The sequence below is a fragment of the Pseudophryne corroboree genome, chromosome 9 (assembly GCF_028390025.1).
Source record: "Pseudophryne corroboree isolate aPseCor3 chromosome 9, aPseCor3.hap2, whole genome shotgun sequence".
In the NCBI taxonomy this organism is placed as follows: Eukaryota; Metazoa; Chordata; class Amphibia; order Anura; family Myobatrachidae; genus Pseudophryne; species Pseudophryne corroboree.
The window spans coordinates 109,555,786-109,576,493 of record NC_086452.1 but is presented as its reverse complement, the minus strand read 5'-3'; the positions used below and the strand labels follow the sequence as shown (position 1 = coordinate 109,576,493).

Genomic DNA, 20,708 nt, shown 5'->3' with positions numbered 1-20,708 from the left:
CTATTTCAGAATTTAGCTACATCAGAACCCTAGGATGTAGGCCATCTGGACCAGGAGATTAATTAGTCTTAATTTTACTTGCTCATGGACTACTTCCTCAGACAGATAATTATTAAGCAATGGACCTTTATCATTACTATTATTGTTACTAATCCTACCATCTGGTCCTCTCTAGTAAACACAGATTTAAAAAATTGTTCAATATTTCAGCTTTTTTCATGTCGTCATTTATCAAGAATCCAAGTTCGCTTTTTAATGGTCATATATACTCTTTTTTTTTTAGCCTCTTACCATTTATGTACGTAAAAATTTTTTTAGAGTTAGTTTTACTCTCATTAGTGATTTGCTTTTCGTTTTCCATTTTAGCTGCTCTGATTTCCTTTTTGCATTTTTTGTTACATTCCTTGTAGTACTGGAATGAATCCGCCTTCCCGTCTTATTTGAAAGCTTTGAATGCTCGCCTCTTTTTATACATTTCTTCCTTAACCTTTTTTTTTTTTTTTTTTTGCAATTCCTTCCTGGCACACTGCTTTATCCACTGTGTTTCCGAGTCAGTTTGCCTTTATGTCAGTCAGAAAGAGTTTCATTTTTATTGTACTTAGAACCATACAAATCATGTGCATTACATATACTTAAATCCACACAGCAGCTTGTGTCGTGCTCAAAAAGCAACAAATGTGAAATACACAAAAAGGATTGCAAGGAGATAAAGTCGGGGGAGTTTTATGTATGCAACAATAGCATTAGTCTGAATTAGTTAACATGTTGCAGCGGTCACAGTATGTATCTGCTATGGGGGACCTTCTGAACCCCAGCTGTTGGTGAACTATATTTTCCAAGATGAGCATCAAGACTTCAGTAACCGCTGGAAGGTCAAGGAATGGTGTGCACAGCTTCATGCGCATTATAGAGACCACTGTGGAGGTGTCAGCCATTACATTTCATTTAGAACACATATGACTAAAATTGATAGTAGCAGTTCTTTGTACAGGCTGAGTCTCCCATATGCGAAATGCTGGGGACCAGCAATTTGTGGATTTAGAATTTTTCTGTATTTTGGAATGCTGGCATACCATAATGAGTTATCTTGGGGATGGGACCCAAGTATAAAATCCAAATACATTTATGTTTGATATACTCCTTATACACAAAGCCAGGTCATTTAATACATCAGAAAGCAAAGGCATCACTATCTCAGTTGTGCGCAAAAATTTCCATGTTGAATATGGGAGACTCAACTTGTAGTAACATTTTCACTTCTACAAGACGTGCCATTAAAAGGCCAGTGCTTAAAACCAACAGTATTGGACACATCAGAAGGAAGTTACTTTGTACCTTGCATGTTGCGCTGCAGGTGGGGCAGATGTAACATGTGCATTGCAACATGGTTTGTCCAGGTGCAGTTACTTGCTCAGAATCAACCCCATATAGATAAAATGCTTAACATATGTTTAATCTTTGTAAATTACCTCCAGATATTGCACCTGATGATATATAAATGCAAGTAATATATACTCCTAATGTGGGCATACACCACTAGATAAAAGGTCTGTTAGATCGACATTCTATCTGGGAGCCTGACACCCAGCAGATATGATGGCCATTCTCCGGTACATTCCAGCAAACATTGTGCTGATACTTATCACATATGCACTAACATACGCAATTAGTATCACAAAGGACAGCTCTCCCGATAAGAGCTGTCCTTTGCGATCAGCGCCCGTCAATGGACTTCTGGGTTTATGACCCGAAAGTGCGCCTGCACATGTGCAGAGTGATGCAGTGGGCGCAAGAGTGCTGGGAGGGATCCCCCTGAGTGTTGAATGCAGAAAGAAACCCCATAGGCTGGCATTACCCTCTGCATCGAAGCCCTGGAATAAAGGACGTAGTACATACGGAAATGCAGTAAAACCCCCGAAAACTGTTTTTATCACATTTTTTCCTTTAGTACATCCCGCCCACTGAGAGATACCTGCCTTCCTCCCCTGAGGAGGAGATAATTCCATCTTCCTCTGCTGTGCAGGAACAAGGGAAACTGTAAAGTTGGTTGGGCAGGAGCAGCATACACAGCCCGATGCCGCCGACAAAGCATTTACTCTGTCGGACATACAAACTAATTTGTGGTCGGTCACGGCTACAGACTTTATGACTATCAACCCAATCCACCGATAAATAAGATTTTACACTTACCGGTAAATCTATTTCTCGTAGTCCGTAGAGGATGCTGAAACTCCGTAAGGACCATGGGGAATAGACGGGCTCCGCAGGAGGCATGGGCACTTTAAGAAAGACTTTGGACTCTGGGTGTGCACTGGCTCCTCCCTCTATGCCCCTCCTCCAGACCCCAGTTAGAGAAACTGTGCCCAGAGGAGATGGACAGTACGAGGAAAGGATTTTTGGGAATCCCAGGGCAAGATTCATACCAGCCACACCAATCACACCGTATAACTTGTGATAACTACCCAGTTAATAGTATGAACAAACAATATAGTCTCAGTCTAAACCGATGAAACTATAACATAACCCTTATGTAAGCAATAACTATATACAAGTTTTGCAGAAGAAGTCCGCACTTGGGACGGGCGCCCAGCATCCTCTACGGACTACGAGAAATAGATTTACCGTTAAGTGTAAAATCTTATTTTCTCTAACGTCCTAGAAGATGCTGGGACTCCGTAAGGACCATGGGGATTATACCAAAGCTCCCAAACGGGCGGGAGAGTGCGGATGACTCTGCAGCACCGATTGAGCAAACAGGAGGTCCTCCTCAGCCAGGGTATCAAATTTATAGAACTTTGCAAAGGTGTTTGACCCCGACCAAGTAGCTGCTCGGCACAACTGTAATGCAGAGACCCCTCGGGCAGCCGCCCAAGACGAGCCCACCTTCCTAGTGGAATGGGCCTTAACCGATTTAGGCAATGGCAATCCTGCCGTAGAATGCGCCTGCTGAATCGTGTTACAGATCCAGCGAGCAATAGTCTGCTTTGAAGCAGGCGCGCCAACTTTGTTGGCTGCATACAGAACAAACAGCGCTTCAGTTTTCCTAACCCTCGCTGTTCTGGCCACATAAATCTTCAAAGCCCTGACCACATCAAGGGACTCTGAATCCTCCAAGTCTCGTGTAGCCACAGGCACGACAATAGGTTGATTCATATGAAAAGAAGAGACCACTTTAGGCAGAAATTGAGGACGAGTCCTCAATTCTGCCCTATCCACGTGGAAAATAAGAATTTACTTACCGATAATTCTATTTCTCGGAGTCCGTAGTGGATGCTGGGGTTCCTGAAAGGACCATGGGGAATAGCGGCTCCGCAGGAGACAGGGCACAAAAAGTAAAGCTTTAGGATCAGGTGGTGTGCACTGGCTCCTCCCCCTATGACCCTCCTCCAAGCCAGTTAGGTACTGTGCCCGGACGAGCGTACACAATAAGGGAGGAATTTTGAATCCCGGGTAAGACTCATACCAGCCACACCAATCACACCGTACAACTTGTGATCTAAACCCAGTTACAGTATGATAACAGCGGAGCCTCTGAAAAGATGGCTCACAACAATAATAACCCGATTTTTGTAACTATGTACAAGTATTGCAGATAATCCGCACTTGGGATGGGCGCCCAGCATCCACTACGGACTCCGAGAAATAGAATTATCGGTAAGTAAATTCTTATTTTCTCTATCGTCCTAGTGGATGCTGGGGTTCCTGAAAGGACCATGGGGATTATACCAAAGCTCCCAAACGGGCGGGAGAGTGCGGATGACTCTGCAGCACCGAATGAGAGAACTCCAGGTCCTCTTTTGCCAGGATATCAAATTTGTAGAATTTTACAAACGTGTTCTCCCCTGACCACGTATCTGCTCGGCAGAGTTGTAATGCCGAGACCTCTCGGGCAGCCGCCCAAGATGAGCCCACCTTCCTTGTGGAATGGGCCTTAACCGATTTAGACTGTGGCAGGCCTGCCTCAGAATGTGCAAGTTGAATTGTGTTACAAATCCAACGAGCAATCGACTGCTTAGAAGCAGGCGCACCCAACTTGTTGGGTGCATACAGTATAAACAGCGAGTCAGATTTTCTGACTCCAGCTGTCCTGGAACATATTTTCAGGGCCCTGACAACTTCTAGCAACTTGGAGTCCTCCAAGTCCCTAGTAGGTGCAAGGCACCACAATAAGCTGGTTCAGGTGAAACACTGACACCACCTTAGGGAGAGAACTGGGGACGAGTCCGCAGCTCTGCCCTGTCCGAATGGACAAACAGATATGGGCTTTTTTGAGAAAAAACCACCAATTTGACACTCGCCTGGTCCAGGCCAGGGCCAAGAGCATGGTCACTTTTTATGTGAGATGCTTCAAATCCACATATTTGACTGGTTTTAAACCAATGTGATTTGAGGAATCCCAGAACTACGTTGAGATCCCACAGTGCCACTGGAGGCACAAAAAAGGGGTTTGTATATGCAATACTCCCTTGACAAACTTCTGGACTTCAGGAACTGAAGCCAATTCTTTCTGGAAGAAAATTTACAGGGCCGAATTTGAACCTTAATGGACCCCAATTTGAGGCCCATAGACACTCCTGTTTGCAGGAAATGCAGGAAACGACCGAGTTGAAATTTCTTTGTGGGGCCTTCCTGGCCTCACACCACGCAACATATTTTCGCCACACGTGGTGATAATGTTGTGCGGTCACCTCCTTTCTGGCTTTGACCAGGGTAGGAATGACCTCTTCCGGAATGCCTTTTTTTCTTTAGGATCCGGCTTTCCATCGCCATGCCGACAAACGCAGCTGCGGTAAGTCTTGGAACAGACATGGTACTTGCTGAAGCAAGTCCCTACTTAGCGGCAGAGGCCATAAGACCTCTGTAAGCATCTCTTGAAGTTCCGGGTACCAAGTCCTTCTTGGCCAATCCGGAGCCATGAGTATAGTTCTTACTCCTCTACGTCTTATAATTCTCAGCACCTTAGGTATGAGAAGCAGAGGAGGGAACACATACACCGACTGGTACACCCACGGTGTTACCAGAAAAAGTCCACATCTATTGCCTGAGAGTCTCTTGACCTGGTGCAATACCTGTCCCATTTTTTGTTCAGACGGGACGCCATCATGTCCACCTTTGGTATTTCCCAACGGTTTACAATCATGTGGAAAAAACTTCTCAATGAAGTTTCCACTCTCCCGGGTGGAGGTCGTGCTGAGGAAGTCTGCTTCCCAGTTTCCATTCCCGGGATGAAAAACTGCTGACAGTGTTATCACATGATTTTCCGCCCAGCGAAAAGTCCTTGCAGTTTCTGCCATTGCCCTCCTGCTTCTTGTGTCGCCCTGTCTGTTTACGTGGGCGACTGCCGTGATGTTTTTCCCACTGGATCAATACCGGCTGACCTTGAAGCAGAGGTCTTGCTAAGCTTAGAGCATTATAAATTTACCCTTAGCTCCAGTATATTTATGTGGAGAAAAGTCTCCATACTTGATCACACTCCCTGGAAATTTTTCCCTTGTGTGACTGCTCCCCAGCCTCTCAGGCTGGGCTCCGTGGTTACCAGCATCCAATCCTGAATGCCGAATCTGCGGCCCTCTAGAAGATGAGCACTCTATAACCACCACAGGAGAGACACCCTTGTCCTTGGATATTGGGTTATCCGCTGATGCATCTGAAGATGCGATCCGGACCATTTTTCCAGCAGATCCCACTGAAAAGTTCTTACGTGAAATCTGCCGAATGGAATTGCTTCGTAGGAAGCCACCATTTTTACCAGGACCCTTGTGCAATGATGCACTGTTTTTAGGAGGTTCCTGACTTGCTCGGAAATCTCCCTGGCTTTCTCTTCCGGGAGAAACACCTTTTTCTGGACTGTGTCCAGAATCATCCCTAGGCACAGCAGACGTGTCGTCGGGATCAGCTGCGATTTTGGAATATTTAGAATCCACCCGTGCTGATTGTAGCAGTATCCGAGATAGTGCTACTCCGACCTCCAACTGTTCCCTGGACTATGCCCCTATCAGGAGATCGTCCAAGTAAGGGATAATTAAGACGCCTTTTCTTCGAAGAAGAATCATCATTTCGGCCATTACCTTGGTAAAGACCCCGGGGTGCCGTGGACAATCCAAACGGCAGCGTCTGAAACGGATAGTGACAGTTCTGCACCACGAACCTGAGGTACCCTTAGTGAGAAGGGCAAATTTGGGACATAGAGGTAAGCATCCCCGATGTCCCGGGACACTATATAGTCCCCTTCTTCCTGGTTCGTTATCACTGCTCTGAGTGACTTCATCTTAATTTGAACCTTTGTAAGTGTTCAAAAAAAAATTTTTAGAATAAGTCTCACCTAGCCTTCTGGCTTCAGTACCACAATATAGTGTGGAATAATACCCCTTTTCTGTAGTAGGAGGGGTAATTTAATTATCACCTGCTGGGAATACAGCTTGTGAATTTTTTCCCATACTACCTCCTTGTCGGAGGGAGACTTGGTAAAGCAGACTTCAGGAGCCTGCGAAGGGGAAACGTCTCGACATTCCCATCTGTACCCCCGGGATACTACTTGTAGGATCCAGGGGTCCTGTACGGTCTCAGCGCCATGCTGAGAACTTGTCAGACGCGGTGGAACGCTTCTGTTCCTGGGAATGGGCTGCCTGCTGCAGTCTTCTTCCCTTTCCTCTATCCCTGGGCAGATATGATCTTATAGGGACGAGAGGACTGAGGCTGAAAAGACGGTGTCTTTTTCTGCAGATGATGTGACTTAGGGTAAAAAACGGTGGATTTTCCAGCAGTTGCCGTGACCACCAGGTCCGATGGACCGACCCCAAACAAGTCCTCTTCCTTTATACGGCCATACTGTGCCGTTTGGAATCTGCATCACCTGACCACTGTCGTGTCCATAACATCTTCTGGCAGTTATGGACATCGCGTTTATTCATGATGCCAGAGTGCAAATATCCCTCTGTGCATCTCGCATATATAGAAATGCTCTATAGTCAATAAAATACTGTCCCTGTCAAGGGTATCAATATTTTTAGTCAGGGAATCCGACCAAGCCACCCTAGCTCTGCACATCCAGGCTGAGGCGATCGCTGGCCGCAGTATAACACCAGTATGTGTGTATATACTTTTTATTATATTTTCCAGCCATGTCAGCTGGTCCTTGAGGACGGCCCTATCTATAGACGGTACCGCCACTTGTTTTGATAAGCGTGTGAGCGCCTTATCCACCTTAAGGGGTGTTTCCCAACGCGCCCTAACTTCTGGCGGGAAAGGGTATACCGCCCATAATTTTCTATCGGGGGGAACCCACGCATCATGGTGCATTGGCCGGGAAACGAACCCGGGCCTCCCACGTGGCAGGCGAGAATTCTACCACTGAACCACCAATGCTCACACACTTTATTTAATTTATCTGATTCAGGAAAAACTATGGTAGTTTTTTCACATCCCACATAATACCCTCTTTTGTGGTACTTGTAGTATCAGAAATACGTAACACCTCCTTCATTGCCTTTAACGTGTGGCCCTAATAAGGAATACGTTTGTTTATTCACCGTCGACACTAGATTCAGTGTCCCTGTCTGTGTCTGTGTCGACCGACTAAAGTAAACGGGCGTTTTAAAAACCCTTGACGGTGTTTTTGAGACGTCTGGACCGTACTAATTGTTTGTCGGCCGTCTCATGTCGTCAACCGACTTTGCAGCGTGTTGACATTATCACGTAATTTCCTAAATAAGCCATCCATTCCGGTGTCGACTCCCTAGAGAGTGACATCACCATTACAGGCAATTGCTCCGCCTCCACGCCAATATCGTCCTCATACATGTCGACACACACGTACCGACACACAGCAGACACACAGGGAATGCTCTATACGAAGACAGGACCCACTAGCCCTTTGGGGAGACAGAGGGAGAGTCTGCCAGCACACACCAAAAAGCGCTATATATGACAGGGATAGCCTTATGATTAAGTGCTCCCTTATAGCTGCTTTTATATTAATATATATATATATATATATATATAGCCATTTATTTTGCCCCCCCTCTCTGTTATACCCTGTTTCTGTAGTGCAGTGCAGGGGAGAGACCTGGGAGCCTTCCTGACCAGCGGAGCTGTGACAGAAAATGGCGCCGTGTGCTGAGGAGATAGGCCCCGCCCCTTTTCCGGCGGGCTCGTCTCCCGCTATTTAGTACATTTAGGCAGGGGTAAATATCTCCATATAGCCTCTGGGGCTATATGTGAGGTATTTTTAGCCTTTTTAAAGGTTTTCATTTGCCTCCCAGGGCGCCCCCCCCCAGCGCCCTGCACCCTCAGTGACTGCCGTGTGAAGTGTGCTGAGAGGAAAATGGCGCACAGCTGCAGTGCTGTGCGCTACCTTAAGAAGACTGCAGGAGTCTTCAGCCGCCGATTCTGGACCTCTTCTTGCTTCAGCATCTGTGAGGGGGCCGGCGGCGTGGCTCCGGTGACCATCCAGGCTGTACCTGTGATCGTCCCTCTGGAGCTTCATGTCCAGTAGCCAAGAAGCCAATCCATCCTGCACGCAGGTGAGTTCACTTCTTCTCCCCTCTGTCCCTCGTTGCAGTGATCCTGTTGCCAGCAGGAATCACTGTAAAATAAAAAACCTAAGCTAAACTCTCTAAGCAGCTCTTTATGAGAGCCACCTAGAATTGCACCCTTCTCGGCCGGGCACAAAATCTAACTGGAGGAGGGTCATAGGGGGAGGAGCCAGTGCACACCACCTGATCCTAAAGCTTTACTTTTTGTGCCCTGTCTCCTGCGGAGCCGCTATTCCCCATGGTCCTTTCAGGAACCCCAGCATCCACTAGGACGATAGAGAAACCCAGATAGGGGCTTTTATGTGACAAAGCCGCTAATTCCGAAACACGCCTCGCAGAAGCCAAGGCCAACAACATGACCACTTTCCAAGTGAGATATTTCAACTCCACTGTTGTGACTGTTTCAAACCAAGGTGACTTGAGGAAACAATACCACATTAAGATCCCACGGCGCCACCGGAGGTACAAAAGGAGGCTGAATATGCAGCACCCCCTTCACGAATGTCTGTACTTCAGGAAGAGAAGCCAATTCCTTTTGAAAGAAAATGGATAAGGCCGAAATTTGGATCTTTATGGACCCTAATTTTAGGCCCAAAGTCACTCCTGTTTGCAGGAAGTGAAGCAGACGACCCAAATGCAACTCCTCCGTAGGAGCAGTCCTGGCCTCACACCAAGAAACATATTTTCGCCATATACAGTGATGATGTTTCAATGTCACGTCCTTCCTAGCCTTGAACAGGGTAGGAATGACCTCCCCCGGAATACCTTTTTTCGCTAGGATCGGTGTTCAACCGCCATGCCGTCAAACGCAGCAGTGGTAAGTCTTGGAACAGACAGGGCCCCTGCTGCAGCAGGTCCTGTCTTAGAGGAAGAGGCCACGGATCTTCTCTGAGCAACTCTTGCAGATCCGGATACCAAGTCCTTCGTGGCCAATCTGGAACAATGAGGATTGTTCTTACTCTTCTTAGTCTTATGATTCTCAACACCTTGGGTATGAGAGGTAGAGGAGGGAACACATAGACCGATCTGAACACCCAAGGTGTCACTAGAGCGTCCACCGCTACCGCCTGAGGGTCTCTTGACCGGGCGCAATACAGCTTTAGCTTTTTGTTGAGATGGGACGCCATCATGTCTATCTGAGGCAGTCCCCACCGACTCACGATCTGTGCGAAGACTTCTTGATGAAGTCCCCACTCTCCCGGATGCAGGTCGTGCCTGCTGAGGAAGTCCGCTTTCCAGTTGTCCACCCCCGGGATGAATACAGCTGATAGGGCACTTACATGGCCTTCCGCCCAGCGAAGAATCCTGGTCGCTTCTGCCATGGCCGCTCTGCTCCTTGTGCCGCCTTGGCGGTTTACATGAGTCACTGCTGTGACATTGTCTGACTGAATCAGAACCGGTTTGTTCCAAAGCAATGCCTCCGCCTGGCGTAGGGCGTTGTATATGGCCCTCAACTCCAGGACGTTGATGTGGAGACAAGTCTCTAGATCCGACCAGAGACCTTGGAAATTTCTTCCCAGTGTGACTGCTCCCCAACCTCGGAGGCTTGCGTCCATGGTCACCAGGATCCAGTCCTGAATTCCGAACCTGCGGCCTTCTAGGAGGTGAGCACTGTGCAGCCACCACAGGAGAGATTCCCAGAGCCAGGGTGACAGGGTGATCCTCTGATGCATTTGTAAATGGGACCGGGACCATTTGTCCAGTAGATCCCATTGAAAGGTCCTCGCATGGAACCTTCCGAAGGGGATGGCCTCGTACGATGCCACCATCTTCCCCAGGACACGCGTGCAGTGATGCACTGCAACCTTTTTTTAGCTTTAATAGGTTCCTGACCAGGGCTATGAACTCCTGAGCCTTTTCCATCGGAAGAGAAACCTTTTTCTGGTCTGTGTCTAGAATCAGACCCAGAAAGGTCAGGGACTAGCTGGGACTTCGGTATATTGAGAATCCAGCCGTGCCCCTGCAACATCCTCACCGACAGCGACACGCTGTCCAGCAACTTCTCCCGAGATCTCGCCTTTATGAGGAGATCGTCCAAGTATGGGATAATTGTGACACCCTGCTTGCGCAGGAGCACCATCATTTCCGCCATTACCTTGGTGAAAATTCTCGGGGCTGTGGAAAGCCCAAACGGCAACGTCTGAAATTGGTAATGACAGTCCTGTACTGCAAATCTCAGGAACGCCTGGTGAGGAGGGAAAATCGGAACATGAAGGTATGCATCCTTTATGTCCAGGGACACCATCCAATCTACCCCCTCCAGGCTGGAGATGACCGCTCTGAGCGATTCCATCTTGAACTTTTTCAAGTTCAAGTTCAGGGATTTTAGATTCAAAATGGGCCTGACCGAACCGTCCGGTTTCGGGACCACAAACAGGGTTGAGTAATACCCCTTTCCTTGCTGGAGAAAAGGAACTTTGACTATCACCTGTTGAAGATACAATTTTTGAATTGCAGTCAACACTAACTCCCTCTCTGACGGGGAAGCTGGCAGAGCCGATTTGAAAAACCGGCGAGGAGGCACGTCTTCGAATTCCAGCCTGTATCCCTGAGAAACAAACTCTATAGCCCAGGGATCCTCCTGCGAGTGAACCCAGACCTGGCTGAAAAATCGAAGACGTGCCCCCACTTGAGCTGACTCCCCCCGGGAAGCCCCAGCATCATGCGGTGGACTTTGCAGATGTAGGGGAGGACTTCTGCTCCTGGGAACTAGCTGCATGCAGCTTTTTTCCCTTGCCTTTTCCTCTGGCAAGGAAGGACAATCCCCGTACCTTCTTGCTTTTATTGGAACGCAAGGACTGCATTTGATAATGAGGTGCCTTTTTAGTATGCTGCGGGGGGGACATAAGGTAAGAAATTCAATTTACCGGCCGTAGCAGTAGAGACAAGGTCCGAGAGGCCTTCTCCAAACAACTCCTCCCCCTTGTAAGGCAACGACTCCATATGCCGCTTTGAGTCGGCATCCCCCGTCCACTGTCGGGTCCACAGGAGTCGCCTAGCAGAAATAGACATAGCATTTATTCTGGAGCTTAGTAAACAAATGTCTCTTTGAGCATCCCTCATATATAAAGCAGCATCTTTGATATGCTCTAGGGTCATTAGAATGGTATCCTTATCTAGGGTCTCAATCTCCGTAGACAAGGAATCTGTCCATGCTGCGACAGCACTACACACCCAGGCCGATGCCATAGCCGGTCTAACGATAATACCGGAATGTATGTAAATGTGCTTCATGGTAACCTCCTGCTTACGATTAGCAGGATCCTTGAGGGAAGCTGTATCCTGAGAAGGCAGTGCCACCTTCTTGGATAAGCGTGTCAGCGCCTTGTCTACCTTCGGCGAAGATTCCCATCATATACTGTCCTTTTGTGGAAAGGGATACGCCATAAGAATCCTTTTGGGAACTTGTAGTCTCCTATCTGGAGATTCCCAAGCCTTTTCGCACAAGTCGCTTAGTTCAAATGAGGACGGAAAAGTGACCTCAGGCTTTTTCCCTTTATACATGTGTACCCTCGTGTCAGGGACAGGAGGTTCCTCAGTGATATGCAAGAACCTCTTTAATGGCAATAATCATGTAACGAATACCTTTAGCCACCTTTGGCTGTAATTTTGCATCCTCATAGTCGACACTAGAGTCAGTATCTGTGTCGGTATCTGTGATCTAGGATATGGTGCGTTTTTGAGACCCTGAAGGTCCTGGTGCCACAGGGACAGGCATGGTCTGACTACCTGACTGATCCCTAGCTTAAGCCTTGTCTAATCGTTTATGCAGTAAATTTACATTTGCATTCAAGACATTCCACATATCCACCCAGTCCGGTGTCGGCGTTGCCGACGGCGACCTGACCATCATGCACTCCCCCTCCTCCTTAGGTGAGCCTTCCTCGTCAAACATGTCGACACACACGTACAGACACTTCACACACACACAGGGAATCTCTTTTCTGAAGACAGGTTCCCCCTGAGGCCCCTTGGAGAGACAGAGAGAGAGTATTCCAGCACACACCCCAGCGCTATATAACCCTGGAGAAAAACACAGATTGTTTACCCAGTAGCGCTGCCTAATGTATAAACGCCAATAATGTGCCCCCCCTCTACTTTAAAACCCCCTTTCACCGTGTGTCAAGCAGGGGAGAGTCCGGGGAGCTTCCTCTCAGTGGTGCTGTGGAGAGAAAATGGCGCTGGTGAGTGCTGAGGGAGAAGCCCCACCCCCCTCGGCGGCGGGCTTCTGTCCCGCTAAAACTTACTAAAAAATGGCGGGAGCTCTTTTATATACATGTACAGTGCCCACCTGTACATGTATATAGACTTTTGCCATAGGAGAGGTGTTTTATTGCTGCCCAGGGCGCCCCCCCTGCGCCCTTACAGTGACCGGAGTGTGTGAGGTGTATGGGAGCAATGACGCACAGCTGCGGTGCTGTGCGTTAACTCAGTGAAGCACCGAAGGCTTCTGCCGCCTGAGACGTCTTCTGTTTTCGTTTCTTCTGGCTCTGTGAGGAGAACGGCGGCGCGGCTCTGGGGTGAACGCCCAGGACGAACCTGTGTTCACTCCTTCTGGAGCTAATGGTGTCCAGTAGCCGAGGAAGCAGAGCCTATCATTTAAGTAGGTCTGCTCCTCTCTCCTCAGTCCCTCGATGCAGGGAGCCTGTTGCCAGCAGTGCTCCCTGAAAAAGAGAAAAAATCCTAACAAAAATGCTTTCTAAGCAGGAAACTCAGGAGAGCTCCCTGCAGTGCACCCATTCTCCTCTGGGTACAGTCTAAAACTGGGGTCTGGAGGAGGGGCATAGAGGGAGGAGCCAGTGCACACCCAGAGTCCAAAGTCTTTCTTAAAGTGCCCATGCCTCCTGAGGAGCCCGTCTATTACCCATGTTCCTTACGGAGTCCCAGCATCCTCTAGGACGTTAGAGAAATTTATGACTTTATTACAGACTTTATGACTATCGACCCAATCCACCGATAATTGGCAGATCAGAACAATAATTGCAAAATGTAATAAAGAACCCTGAAATGTGAACCCTTGTAGTTTAGGTAAGCTCTCCTTGATCAGCTTTATAAATGTTTAAATAAGTGTCTGCATTAACATTCAATATAATATATAGCAATCCAGTCCAGGTGATTTTATAGGCTGCAGCAGATTTTCTTACAGGATAACTTTATACCAGAGGTTCTCAAATGTGGTCCTCTAGCACCCCAGCGGTCCAAGTTCTAAGTTTATCCATGCTTGGCCACAGGTGACAACTAGCACCTCCGTCAATTTGATTTAACCTGTGCTGAGCCATGGATATACCGAAAACCTGGACCATTGGGGTGCCTTGAGGACCACGTTTGAGAAGCTCTGCTCTATACTTTGCCCTGTCCATGTTGCCCTCTATTTTTATGACATTTCAAGTACCTTCTGCAGAGAAGCACCCACATAACATGATACTGCCACCACTATGCGTCACTGTAGGGATGGAGCGGTTACTGTGATGTGCAGTGTTAGATTTGCACCAAGCATAACGCTTAGCATTGTGGCGAAGAGTTCCGTATCTGTCTCATCAGATCACAGATTTTTCCTCCATATGCTCGTGTAGCTGGGCAAACAAAAAGTGCGTCAAATGTAAACATTAAATTAGCACCCTTCAGAACAGCACTACATAAATGCGGTATATCAAAAGGAAAATAATGTGTATTTTTCACCACTGTCAAGTAGACATATAAAAAACATATGAAATGAGTAATGAGGGAATTGGGAGCCTGTGTATACTAGGTCATATTCCAAGCTGTATCCAGTCCAAGGAAAACACACTGAGAAAGATGAACCCTAGTAAAATAGGAAATGGCTTCTTTACGGTTTCTTTGCTGTGGAAAGTATTTACAAAATAGGTTTTATAGTACACAGTTAATCTCCACGGAACTTGTGCACCATTTCATCATGTCAGTGCACCTGACCTTTGCTGCCGACAGACCCCATCAATACTGAATCAAGCTTCTACAAGTTCTACTTCATTTACAGCTGCAATTACACATATTGGGGCTGATGATTAGGAGCGCAAGTCAGGCCTACTTATCTCTGCATTGTGTGCACACAAACATGCCTATTTTAGCTCGTGTGCAGAGTTGGAAGCAGGTCAGTGATAGGAACACCCCTAACCCTACACTTGGATTCCTGGCAGTCATCACCGTCTGTGCAAAAGAAAATCCTGAAACCTGGCATAAATTACATGCATGCACAATACCCCCTCTGAACTCCTGGATGCAAAGTCCCTGCTACAGCCAAGTTCCCCACCTTTGGCTGGAAATTAATAGGCAACCAAGTTGCATACAAGTCAGCAACACCCGTACTAGCATGCACTCCACTCGTTCAGTTCTGCATCTGGCCCTCTTTATTTAACATGAACCGGACTGACCGTGTTTGTAGTATGTCCCCATATAAGTCAGTCTTTTCTTTCTCAGCTGAAACACATTTTTGGTTCTGCACTTCCCAAGAAGTGGGGGGAGTGTCATATGGCCTGGGTACATAATCCCAGAAGAAGGAGTGTTAAGAATGGGCTGTTAATGTTTAGGCGGACAACAATGGTGTTAAAATGCCTCTCTGCTCATTATATCACAGGTCATGTGACTGCATACCTCCCAACATGACCCATTTCAGGACGGACAAAATGCTCTCTATCTGGACTTCCCTCTTAATATATGATTGGCGCCACCTGTGCTGAACTATGTAATTGATAATGCTGGACATACAATGACAGATAAAATGCCTGTCAGACCGATGCCATTTTATCTGACCCTGCCAATATCCGAGACATACAGTACACTGAGATCTCACAGTGCATGTCAACTGATATCGGCGCTTTGCCCCCGAAGAGACATTTCCCTGTTCCTTCCTATGTCAAGGAACAGGGTAATGTCCGTTGGTCAGCCTCGGTAGGGCATACACTGCCTGATGCGGCAGACACGATACTTGCAAAATATCGAATCGGAGCGGCATGCTGGACAAACCGGATTGCCTGACCGATCGATATTTACGGGTCGGTAGGCCGACCGGCCGGCCATATACACACTGCAATTATCAGGCCGGTTCGCTAATATCGGGCGTATCAGCCAGATAATTGTAGCATGTATGCCCAGTATAAGAAAGGTACAGTATTTCAATACAGGTGACTGCAATCATAAGAGGGAAGTCCAGGAATAAAGCATTTTGTCCCTCCTGGAATGGGTCATGTTGGGAGGTATGTGACTGTGGTTGCCATAGTAGTATAAGGACACTTCACAACCTGTAAATCATACAGTAGCGCAATGTTACAGTACTACAATGAAAAGAAAAACAAAACAAGAGAAGTTTAAAAGACTAGCAAATAAATGATAACACATTACAGACCATATGGCTTTCAAAGTAAAAAAGATAAACAAACTTAAAATGTTAGTGAGTACCTACATTAGATGGCTAAACACTAGCTGCAACGTCGCCTGGTGTGACTAAAATACTCTTTGGAAAACGCTGCGGATTATGTGCGCTATGTAAATAACAGTTATAATCCTGCTACATTATATTGCAACTATGACGCAGCAAATTGCTACTCAGGTTTCTGCACCATCTAAATCAGATATAAGGCTCTGCAAACACCATACATATACAGAATAGGTATTTAGGTCGACAGGCACTAGGTCGGCACATGAAAAAGGTCGACATGGCTGTCAGGGCGAAGTGAAAAAGGTCGACATGGAAAAAGGTCAACATGAGGTTGTTGTTGTTGTTGTTTTTTTTTTTGGGGGGGGTCTGGTGTCATTTCTTTGTAAAGTGACCGGGAACCCCAATTAGTGCACAGTGTCCCCTCGCAGCTTTGGTTACTATTCTCAATCGTAGTCCACGTGGATCGTAAAGTATGAAAAAGTTTTTTTTAAAAACGCATGTCGACCTTTTACAGGTGTCAACCTAATGTGTGTTGACCAACAGTGGTTGACCTAATGACTGTCGACTTAAGTAAGGTCGACCTAAGGACCGTATACCACATATACAGCCTACAGAGACAAGCATTTCAGAACAACCACAGAAACAGACTTCATGAGGAACAAAGTACTTTACAATGCAATAAATCCGTTTTACTGGCAGTCACTGTGTGTAGGGGACGGTTGCTCAGACCAGTTAGAACAGGAATATATAGTTCTATTTCCAAGACTTTACCCCATATAGAGCAATGTCACATACAGTATTTTAAAATCAAATGTAACAGAACAACAGAACAGTACAAGAGCGCCATTGTCCATCCCCTCCAACTAAATCATATTCAGGAGGATTAGAAGTAGCCTCCCTAAAAGCAGCAGAGAGAGCATGGCTTTGTTGTGGAGGAAAAAAAAATATTAGACATGGGAGCTTCCTACAAGGAAGCTGTAGCTTAACATAATGCAATTTCAGGCTGTGGCAATTTAACAATGTGTCACAGAGATTACAGCCAGATGTGGACACGCATCTTCTTTATCAGACATGGGAAAAGGAAGAGCACAAAAAGAAAAAAACCCTGCATCAATCAGACAAACGTGAACCTGACTGTATGGTGAAGGGGATCTAAATTTAGCTTATCCCCCCCATGATGTCTGGTAATCAGGAAAGAAGCACAACATGGTTACCACTATAAAATGTGAAGCCATAGAAATAGCTGCTGCTCTCGCAGGCTGGAGACCAGGATTTGGCAAAGTGACTAGGAATATTTGATTTGTTGTGGCTCCTACACGCAGAGCTCTGGACTGAATGACAGACTGCGGTGTCAGTCATCTCACTAATCGCATTATACCCAATTTAGCTATCATACTGTATGTAGGCAGATCCAATACACAAAAACGTTTTACAGTTTATTTTACTGGCTCCACTAGCGAATTCCTTCACACTATCTCTGTATATTACAGCTGCCCTGCAGCAGTGCAATAAAAGGATTGAAACTTAAAATTATGAAACTCTTCTGTAAGGGTGCATACACCCCTATTCAAGTCCAGTGAACTTTTTTCTGACTTGACAAAAAATCCGAATTGTTGGACAACACGTGGATCGGTGGCTAATCCACGGTTTTTGTCAAATTTGCAGGCATTTCCAACTGGTTTTTGGCCCGTTTTCGACAAAACCGATTCGACTTTAAAACAAGTCGGATCGGCATTGTCAAAAACGGGCAAAACTGTCAGAAATGCCCGCAAATTGAATAGTGAAGTGTTGGATCCTCTGCATCGGAGAAGATCCGACATTAATTGAATACACACCCCTACGTGATATAGTAGACTATATCGCTCATTTTCCCCCTCCTATGCGATATAGTTTACTATATCGCCCAGTGTGTATGAAGCTGAAGACAAGCGATGCACGGCCCCGCGGGTTGTTAACGACCCTCAGTCTCGGCTGTGCATGCAGCTCAATTTGGACTCATCGGCCAAAGCTGCATACTCCGGCAGGCCACGGCAGGGTAAACACTAGTTAGAATAGCATCTATTATTGTCAGAAGAATGGCATTATACACATATAATGTTGCAGACCATTATGATTTGAGGAATAGGTTCCTGTATATATGTACACATATATTATATATATATATATTATATATATATATATATATATATATATATATATATATATATATATATATATTTATACATACATACATACATACACACTCTGGTGCAAATACATAGGCCTGTGATCTGCAGGCTCTGCCATGAATTTGATAAACCCACTTGATTTCAAATGACAGTTTCATATCTGGATTTGCCTTATAACTAATTGCTGCTGAAATCTAGCAGCTACAGATGGAGCCTCGCTCATCTAAGCTTTTTTTTTGCTGCGCCTAGGTGCACCAAGGTTTATTAGCATAAACCTTTCATCTATTGTGCTCAGCTGCAATACAATACAGCAGGGGATTAAGTCATTACAGCAGGGGATTAAGTCATTACAGCAGGGGATTAAGTCCGACTGCCCTGGCTCAATTAATCCTATTAAAGGGCTAGATGAGGAGGGCTCCATCTGTATATAGCCGAAATCGCATCTGTGCCCACAAATTAGAAGTTCTTACCTTGGGCATGTAAGTAATCATATGCAAATACAGTACAGGAGTATCAAGGGTTAAGAAAACATTGAACTCTGTTTTAAAACGCTTTAGAGCAGGGGTAGCCAATCCTGGTCCTCGAGAGCTAGCAACAGTTCATGTTTTCCAGGTCTCCTCACAGAATCACAACTGAAGTAATTAGCTCCAACTGTGGATCTTTTAAAATGTGTCAGTTAGTAATGACTGCACCTGTGCACCTGCTAGGTGAGCTAGAAAACATGAACTGTTGGTAGCTCTCGAGGACCAGGGTTGGCTACCACTGCTTTAGAGGTTATAGAAAACAAAACCCACACAGCTATGCTCCTACCTTTTCTACATCAGAAACTGCACTTCTAGTTCTACAAATAAACGTTTCTTTTAATGTTTTGAATTACATAAGTTTATATAATAGACTGCCCAAAAAAACATGGCACAAAAAAAAAAAAAAAAAAAGCATTTTAACAGATTACCGAAAAATGTGCACAGGTTTATTATTAAAGTAGACATTATCTCATATTGATTTACATGTGATGTGTGTAGCTGTTGTAGTGCGAGAGCCAAACTCTTATGTCATATCCCTGCACAGACCTCCGCCACTCTAGCTGCAGCTAATCTTTCCCAGATGCCGCCAGTCGCTTTCTGTTGTATTAAGAGTTAAACAAATACGATTTATGGATTTCCTGACATTTTTGAAGTTCCACTGCTCAGTGTTACCACACAAGCTATTTTTTTTATTATTTCTATTTAACAATTAATCTTTAGGCAAAAGCAAAAAAAAAAAAAAAAAAATACTTAAGAAAAAAAAATAATGAATCATTTTCTAAATTAGCATTATTGGCCCACAGGTAAGAAAGTCTCAAGTTTTTTTTCTATTTTACTTCTATAAATTACAACAACAAAAAAACCTCACAAAAGGTATCTTTTTCACTAGCAGAAGGGACATCAAGTAATATTAGCTTTATTGAAAGGAATGAAGCATGCCACGTCGATATTCAGAAAATCAACCCGGGTATCCTGAGGGGCCTTACAGAAAGGATGCCTGACGCAGATCACAATTTCTCACCAACAAACCTGTGTCATACTATGCACCATTACCATCAGAACAGTAGTCATGGGACTACATAGCAGACATTTCAGCTACATGCTACGTCAAATTCAAGCTATGACAAACGCTACTGCTACAGAAACATGGTGCTCAGAGTGCAGCTATTATAGGATTATATTACTATGGAAGTAACACTCGGAGACTCAGTACCTGTAATACACACTAGGTGAAGGTTGGGTTTTCATATTCAGAGACAAACCTGGGCTGTGGGAAGTTACAGCACTGGTTCTAGAAGGGTGTCCCCCACCCAAACGGTTATACACGCATACCTCACCACCACATCTTCTCACTTCTGCATATACAGTAAGTCTTGGCCATCAGTAGACAAGTTAATAACACTTCACATTTAACTGAGTCAGTCTTGTTCTCCCTGCATCCCTCAGTTATGATGCTGCAATACTATGTGGCTGGTGTCCGTTTATAGCAGGGGTGGGGAACCTCCGGCCCGCGGGCCGTATAAGGCCCGCAGAGCCATTTGTTCCGGTCCACCCACTGCTTGTGTCAGCGAGACACGCCGCCCCTTAGTCCGGCGGTGGCGTGTGTCATCTGTCAGGGCAGGGAGGAGAGCGCAGCTATGTCCGGCGGCAGCGGCGGGTAGGATCTCAAACTAGCCGCTGGAATGTGAGCCAATCAGAGCTCACGGACTGGCAGCCAATCAGGAGCCGCCACTACCGGTCCGCGACCTCGGATTGGCTCACGAACCGGCGGCTGGTTTGAGGTCCTACATGCTGCCCGACATAGCTGTGCTTTCCTCCCTGCCTGGTCAGGGGTCCCTGACATGAGACACGCCGCCGGACTGAGCAATAAGGGGCAGGAGAGGCGCATGCTGCGCTCTCCTCCCCTGACACAAAACAGCAGCGGTGTGCAGCAAGGTGGGGTGGGGGCTGGAGGGCATGTGTGGGGCAGTGTGTATCTGGCACTGTGGGGGCATTTGTGTATCTGGCACTGTGGGGGCATTTGTGTATCTGGCACTGTGGGGGCATTTGTGTATCTGCCACTGCACTATTGAGGGCATATGTGTATCAC

The 20,708-nt window shown here is 46.2% G+C and overlaps 2 protein-coding genes and 1 non-coding gene across 16 annotated transcripts in view; 1 reads left to right on the top strand and 2 right to left on the bottom strand.

Annotated features, from left to right (window-relative positions):
• Positions 1 to 20,708, bottom strand: part of RALGPS2 (Ral GEF with PH domain and SH3 binding motif 2) — a 359,193-nt gene that overhangs the window by 119,843 nt on the left and 218,642 nt on the right. The window lies entirely within an intron of this gene.
• ANGPTL1 (angiopoietin like 1) overlaps positions 1 to 20,708 on the top strand; it is a 44,323-nt gene that overhangs the window by 11,903 nt on the left and 11,712 nt on the right. The window lies entirely within an intron of this gene.
• TRNAG-GCC (transfer RNA glycine (anticodon GCC)) lies at positions 7,295 to 7,365 on the bottom strand. The gene has a single exon. It is a non-coding gene; the product is annotated as a tRNA-Gly (tRNA).